Source organism: Corylus avellana, chromosome 4 (genome assembly GCF_965113065.1).
Source record: "Corylus avellana chromosome 4, dhCorAvel1.hap1.2, whole genome shotgun sequence".
NCBI classification, from domain to species: Eukaryota; Viridiplantae; Streptophyta; class Magnoliopsida; order Fagales; family Betulaceae; genus Corylus; species Corylus avellana.
Window position 1 is genome coordinate 31,242,409 of NC_142493.1, and position 8,688 is coordinate 31,251,096.

Consider the following 8,688-nt stretch of genomic DNA (forward strand, 5'->3'; position numbering starts at 1 on the left):
AATGAGGAAATAATTAGTAATAGTTGTTATAATAGTTTGCACTTGCAGAATGAGGTATGTACAAATCCTATGTCATATATTACTAATCAATAATTTTTCACAATTTCTTAAAATAAAATCAACTTAAACGAAATAAAAAAGGTGAAAAATTGGTATCGACTCTGAATGACACGATGACAAAAGATTAGAACTATTCACTCTATGCATAGTTGAAGTTACACATTGACCCTATTTAAGTTACACATCAATCAGTAAATGAAGCTCATATTAAATAAATAACATGTATAAATGTGAGAAAAAAAACATAAACATGTGAGACTCATACTTGTAAATGTTGATTTGTTTGCAGGTGATGATTGTTAGTACTTTTCTTCTTCTTTTTAGCCACTTCAATACAACTTTTGATCTGATGTTTTCCCTTACAACTCTGCTTCTTTTTTATGCCTTTAATGCTTATGGTTGCCATCTCTCATCTAATAGATTTTCTTGGGAATTATCAACTTCACAAAGATTGGATTTCCTTCTCACAGCATCTTCAATCTTTTTGCTCAACTTAGTATGATTTTCCAACACTATCTTGTATGCTTCTTCACTTTCAATTGCTCGACTGATAAGCTTGACATACAAGGGGCACAAAGACTTATATCGATTTATGACTTCTAATTCGCTATCTATTATTATTTCATGTCCATTAAAGTCTTGCACAATCTCATTCCATGTATCTTTTGTCCATCTCTTAAGGATATACTTATCTGGAAGTACCTTAATATTCATAACATCAAGAATTTTTAAAGCATGGCAACACAAAATTTCACATCTCTCAAATTTTCTACAATTACATGAAACCTTGTTTTTTTAAAGAATTCCAAATGACTCTACGATCTTTAGGCTTACCACATATTGACACTATGTATTCATGAGGCGAGTTTCTTTCAATACGCTCCGTAACAAAAGCTCCTTGGAACTCTTCATATTGCTTTTGAAACTTCAAAAACTGTCGACAAGTATAAATATTTGTTGCTTGTATCAACATAGGTGAAAACATCTTAATTTTTAGTAACTTCTATCTTAAATTATACTATGCTACCAATTCCTTGTAGCACTTGTCATTAAGTAATCTTTCAAAATGTGTGAAGAATTTTACAATAACATAATCTAACTATAAATAATCATTCAAGTCAGCGTTTAAACTTTCGCTCAATTGTGTTGAAGTCAGTATTCCTGCAGAAAAAGACATCTTGACATATGCTTTAGTCCATTGCTCTTTCAAACAAAAGAATAACCAAAACGTAATTTCGATAAAAGTTTAAAAATAGAATTTTTGCCAAAAAATTAATTTTTTAACTTAAAAGTTATATTTTTGAAATACAATCTCTACTATACAACGTGGGTCCGCCCTGCGGCCTATATTCAGAAATCATTAAGAAAATATTATAATCAAGGATATTACATTATGGTGAATATATGAAATATCTGGAACAGGGCATATTTTTAGATGAAATAAAAACAATAAATTATATGATAGCCACCAGGCAACCGAAGTTCCTCGTCTTCATTTCCACCAAAGTTGTGTACCAGCATTCCAGCAAGTCCACCTAAATGTCACCCTAAACTTCTTCTCTAATCTCTATTCTCTAGTTAAAAAAGTAAATCAATACTTAACCAGAATCTCCCAATTAACAGCGCCAACCGAAATGTCCATGTTATAATAGCTGTCGTACTTCCAGTCCAGTTCAGGGACAAGGAAGATCGAGAGGAAATGGACATGTCATTAAAGACGAAGAAGCTTTTGTTATGGCTGCTGGGGTTGTTATTGCTTCACTGCAGGGCACAAGGCAAAGTACACTACTACGACTTTGTCGTAAGTACAGCTGACTCATTACATCGTATTCATTGTGTTTTTGTAATTAGCGTTAATACAGTACCCAATTAGCCTGAGCTGAGAGCTGAGAGCTGAGGGCTGAGGGATAATTATTGCGCTAATCACTGAATAATACTCTGGTTTTCCCGCTTTCAGGTCAAGGAAAGCAATTTCACAAAGCTATGCGCTACAAAGAGCACTTTGACGGTGAATGCCAGTTTTCCGGGACCGGCGATTCGCGCCCACAAAGGGGACAATCTGTACGTGAATGTTTACAATCAAGGAACATATGGTGTCACCATTCACTGGTAACTCCCTCTCTCCCTCTCAATCAATTTCTTCACTATTTTTATGTTAAGACCCAACCAAAAAGCATTAGCTATTTACGCTATGACCTTAATTAAAAAGACAAGTAAACTTGAAAATAGTTTATTTTTGAAAATTACAAAAAGAGTTTTAGTCAACAACTAAATAAATTTTTCCTTTCTTTTCTTTCTTTCTTTCTTTATTTTTAGTTTGAATTTATAAGAATATTTCTGTATTATTAATTGATTTTCTTATTTGGTTATAGGCATGGCGTGAAGCAACCAAGGAACTCATGGTTTGATGGACCTGAGTACATCACTCAGTGCCCCATCCCAACCGGAACAAACTTCACTTACCAAGTCCTACTTACTGAAGAAGAAGGAACTTTATTCTGGCATGCCCACAGCGACTGGTCAAGAGCCACTGTTCATGGTGCCTTAGTCATCTTGCCTGCAGATGGAACAACTTATCCATTTCCCATGCCTGATGCAGAACAAATTTTATTATTTGGTACGCAAAATAGTATCTAGATCGATCTGGGCATTGATATTGTTCAATAATAAGAGATTTTTTATTAAAAGTAAGACGTGTCACAATAGAGTAATTCTCGGTGGCCTACTTGTGTCTTACTTGTGTTCCATTAAGAATAATGTGGCTATTAAAATCACAATTAGGCTTGTGATTGATTATTATTGAATTTTGATCAAATAGTGATTTTAATAGCCACATGTGGGGTACAAGTAGGCCACCTAGAATTACTCGTCACAATATGATAAATACTGACATGGCATATAATGGATTTTGTCAAAAAATTTAGCACATAATGAATGGAAGTGTTTTGTCACTTTTGAAACCCCGAAAGCTATTTGTTAGAACCTCAAATTAGAGAGACAAAAAAATGCTGTGAACTTTGTCAAATTAATTTTATTTTTATTTATCTTATTATCAGAAGTTTCTTTTTTTTTTTAATTATCTTTATTAACTAAATAAAAATATCTGATCCATGTTCTTTATTTGAAAATTTCCTGTTGAATCTAACTGATGTAGCAAAATCATACATCTTAATTAGATCTTCGTTTGACTTTTTGGCTGATCATGGTGTTTTATTGCAGCTTCGTGGTACAAGAAGATGTGATGGTGTTAATGGATGAGGCCCTCCGTTACGGTGGATTGACGGTATTGTCAGATTCCTATGCCATCAACGGCCAACCCGGGGATTTTTATTCGTGCTCCGAAGGTACAATACACAAAGACATAACTCTCATATTCAACTGAAGATCGAGGTGGTTGGACCACTATTGAGTTCAGTCCAATTAAAGGGGTGACCGAATCACCTCCAAATGCCATATAATGATTCAACCATGCATCCTCAAATAACATATTTTGTGTGTTGACGGACCACTCTAGGATGTGCGGAAGCAAAAACGCACGTAACTTGTTTGATGCAGCAAAATGTTTTTTTAAGAATAATTATTGATTTAACATAATATATATTCATCTCAATTAATTTCAACAAAATATTTTGGGTGTTGATCGAATTAACAAATTATGATGGCCAATTGCAGATACAACATTTCGTATGTGGGTTGATTATGGAAAGACCTATCTACTTCGCATAGTTAATTCCGTACAGAACACAGACATGTTCTTCACCATTGCAGACCACAATCTCACAGTTGTCGGATGGGATGGTTCCTACATCAAACCCTTAAAAATGAGTTACATAATGATAACCCCAGGGCAGACAATGGATGTTTTGGTCACAGCAAATCAACCCCTCAGCCACTATTACATGCTTGCCAGCCCTTATTTTGATGGACAGGCAGATGACTTCGACAAAAGCATCACCAGCGCAATCTTCCAGTACAACGGAAACTACACTCCCCCATCGTCACCGGTGTGGCCGACCAACATCCCCGGTTTTTATGACATTGGCGCTGCGGCGTTGTTCACAACACGTTTAAGGAGCTTGGCGTCCAAAGAGCATCCTGTAGATGTCCCTCAAAGTGTCGACACCAGAATGTTTGTGACAGTTTCCATAAACATGATGCGTTGTCCCAATGCCTCATGCGCAGGGCCTGATGGGAATAGGCTTGCTTCCAGCTTAAACAACATCAGTTTTGCAAACCCTTCTTTGGATATTTTGCAAGCTTATTACAGGTAATTTTGAATGCTATATCTTGCAACTTAATTAATTAAATGAATGGTATTGTGTTATGTGCACGTGCCATGAGAATGGGATGTAAGTTGGAGTCTCACGCGTTCTCAATTACAAATGTTGCATTTTTAATTTAATTTGCGATGTTTACCGTACATCTTATCAACCCGGCCATGATAATGAGTTCATTAATTTATTAGTTCTGACGTACATTAGTTTGGATGGTTCATATATGGTATGATCTTATAATGAAATAACATCATTTCAAAACTTTTTGTGGCAGGAACGTAAGTGGATATTTCGAGGAAAATTTCCCAAACAAACCCCCAAATCTGTTTAATTTTACCTCAGAGGCTCTATTGACGGACAATGTTACCCTATCAGACCAAGGGACAAGGGTGAAGATACTAGATTATAACAAAACCGTGGAAATAACGTTTCAGGGGACTAATGTCATGAATTCAGGAGAAAATCATCCAATTCATTTGCATGGGTTTAGATTTTATGTGGTTGGAACAGGACTTGAAAATTTTGACAATGTAAGTGACCCATTAACTTATAATTTAGTTGATCCACCCGAAGCTAACACTGTTCCAGTTCCTAAGGATGGCTGGGCCACCATTAGATTCAAAGCCGACAATCCAGGTACATTTATTAAATAACTATTGTTAGAATATTAATTCAATGATTAAATTAATTATTTTCTATTATGTAATATGCATAATTGTTTCAGGGGTTTGGTACATGCATTGCCATTTTGACCGGCACATGAGTTGGGGTATGGACACAGTTTTCATAGTACGAAACGGCCCCACGGAAGAGACAAAGCTCCGCCCTCCCCCGGCTTACATGCCGCCTTGTGGAGCGGATGCACTGGCTGGGCTTCAACAGACAATCTTCCAGAATGAAGAGTAAATAAAGAAATTTTGATACTAATACCTGCGAGGATCGAGGTGCTATCTACTTAGTTTGTAGTTCATCGAAAATTTCTTGGTTTTGAGACCACTATAAAAGGAAAAAGCTATTGTTTCCTTTGTCTATTGTGATCTATGATCCATAGAAACCAGCGTCAATTATTTTAGAAAAGTTGAAGCTGTGAATAAATTCTATCTCTATTGTTGATCTTGTATGAAAAAGGATAAATTAACATATATTATAATTAGACGCAACACGCAGATGAAATTTGAGCACAACATTTTGTACTAACTTGGGCGTCAGATTGCCTTCGGTCTTGTGCTTCTTCTTGCAGGTGGAATAGCTGCCAAGGCTCCTCAGTGGGCAAGCTTATTCATTGGATATCTTACTGACTCATCATAGACTTCAACAGTTGAAGGAACAAGGTTGTGGTTTGATAATTATCAATGGTAATTTTAAATAATACTTCAAAAAAGATAAGTGTACGTGAAGAAAGTAAAAATGTGTACAACATTATTCATAAAAGAATTCAAGCCCACCACGAATCATACGAGCAAGCTGGACAAAAAGCTAGCTGCTCATTGAGACCAATATACATAAAGAAAAGTGCCACGACTAGCCTATCGGAAAAAAAGCAAAAAGAAAAAAAAATTAAAACCTGACAAAGACTGATATTGGTTGGGTGTGACTAATTGTGAGCTACCATTCCTCCTCCAGCGAGCCATTTACAGCCCGTTGGAACTGATCTCCTAAGTCCTACCCACCCTCTCTCTATCAGTTAGTTCGATTGCTCTCAAAAGGATATTGGCCAAAGATGATGTATAAATAATACAAGGAAAGGGTGTTTTCCCAGTAGCAAACAGACTGATTCTCCATTGGAAAACCATAAACAATTACGACTTTGTTGTAAGTCTCAAACCCACCTCTTTGTTGCATGGATATCAAATATAATTATAATATGATTAAGATTTTGTCCTCAAATGGTGACGAGAAATTTTATTTTATGATTAAGATTTAATGCTCAACTCTCTCTCTCTCTCTGTCGCACATATTTTACATTTATTTCTACATGGTTTCAAACCTACTTTTATGTGGCCTTTCACACGGTGTCAAACACACATTTTTGTGGTATTTAAATTTTACGGATAATTTCATTTAGGACCCTTAAACTATCACGTGTTTAGAAAAGACCTCCCAAATTTTAAAAACTCTCAATTTCACTCTATCAACTTTTAATTTGATGCAATTGGCCCCCCTCCATCGATTTTTGCCGTTAAACCCTAACAGAAACCATTTAAAAAAACCAAATTATTCTTCAATTTTGATTTTTAATTTGAAATTAAGGGTAAATTTAGAATTTTATAAAAGTTTCAAGAGTATACATGTTATGTCATCACTTTTAATGTCTACAAACTAACGGGGTAGATTGCATCAAATTGAAAGTTCGGGAGTGAAATTAAGAGATTTGGAAATTTGAAGTTTTTTTAAATCTCGTAGTACTCATTTGTAAAATTTTCCCTAAATTTTAAATAACTTAAATGATATGACTTATAAAATCTAACCAGAAACTCACATAGGAAAGAAGTGCATGTGTTGTGCTTGCTATGGACATACATGCAAATCCATTTAGAATTGTATAACTTTTTTAAGTCGCTTTGAACTTTTATACACAGGGTCATCAATTTAAACAATTAAGGATAATTTAGTAAAATAAATGGTTGTCAAATTCATAGTTTATGGGCTCATTCCAAATTGGTTGTGAAAAATAATCCCTATATATATATGCTTTTGTGTATGAAAGTAAAGCGTAAAAGTTATTTTATTTTGTTTTAATTGGTTTCCCTTATTACTCTTTCGTCTTGCAGCTAAAGGAGAAGAATTTTACGAAGCTGTGTGAAACGAAACCCATATTGGTCGTAAATGAAAGTTTTCCAAGACCGATAATCCATGTTCAAAAAGGGGATACGTTTTTTTGTTAATGTTCACAATCAAGGGTATTATGGAGTTACAATTCACTGGTACTTTCTCTCTCTCTCACCTAATATCCATCTATGATCACTAATAATATATATGAGGATGATGACTATAGTAATGCTAATTAATAAATAAACGCAATATGATGCTCACACGCACGGAGTCAAACAATTGAGAAATCTATGGTCAAATGCAGAGATGGAGCTAGCTGGGGGTGGCCGGTATAGACCAAGGCCTCTAACTCGTTTGAAAAAAAAAAAATTGAAGGTCAATTAACATTATTTTCAGCCCAGCTGAACCCTACCCGTAAATTTTTTTTTGGCTCATACCCATTAAAACTAATTCATAATCCCTACAAGCTAAACTTTGCAAAAGACGTTATCTAACCTTAATTAAGAAGACTCAAGAGCCCATTGCAGCATTAGAGCAGAGAGGGAGAGACTAGAGACGAGTCAGTCCGACACAATCAGCCTTTCTATATATATATATATATATATATATATATATATATATAGTTTCTATTGATTTGTTGGGAGGTCAATATGCAACCTTTCTCCACTATCTATTTTTTTTTATAAAAAAAAAACAAACTTTTTCCAACATCCAGGGAAGCCGAGGAGTTGACGATTAGTTGCTCATAGCGAACAGCAGCACGTGAGTAATAAATTGAGAACTTTAGGTTGAGAACAAAAACGTCACCGCCAGTGAGAGACACAGAGAAATCATGAGGTCATGTTATTGTCCCTAATAAATAGAAAGTATGACCTCGTGACAGAGAGAAAATCACGAGGTCATGTTTGGATGCTCGAACAAACCACGGGGCATGGGGTTATTTGTTAAACAACACCTCATAACACCCTCTCGTCTTAAATACTATTTATTTTATTTTTAGAAAAATTAAAATTAAAACATTCTAACTTTTATATTACATCATTCGCTTTTTATATTAAATTATTTACTTTTTATTGCTATTCAAATAAAAAATTTATTACAAAACAAAATTTTTTACTTTTCAATACCATTTTTTCACTTTTCTATACTAATCATTATTTTCTTTTTTAATTTTTTTTATTATGAACAGTGCCGTGAAAAAGCCTTGCTGTTTGCCAAACACTACCATGATTACAAAACACAAAATACAACTGGGATTTATGAGCTCGCTAGTGAGGTATAGTCCTCACTTGGACCCTATCATCACCATAGGCAAGATTGTCCCTGTGATTACGAATAGGACCCATGTGCATGCGCTTCATCATCTCTTGCATTTGGCGCATGTCATGTTGCAGTCTCCACCGTTTGCTCGAGCTCTTGGAATTTGGCTCTCCATGGAGCCTATAATCGCTTGATGTATCGCTGGTAGTCAAATCTCGAAACAACATCTCTCACACGAACGACGTTGTTATAGAAGTTGTTGCTGTTAAGTTGGCCATCAAATCCGGATAATGCCGGCTCGAATAACCCCATGAATTTAGCT

At 35.1% G+C, this 8,688-nt stretch overlaps 1 pseudogene; it reads left to right on the forward strand.

The window, feature by feature from the left end:
- Positions 1-1,759: 1,759 nt before the first annotated feature.
- LOC132179647 (laccase-14-like) lies at positions 1,760-5,240 on the forward strand (annotated as a pseudogene).
- The last annotated feature ends 3,448 nt before the right edge of the window (positions 5,241-8,688 follow it).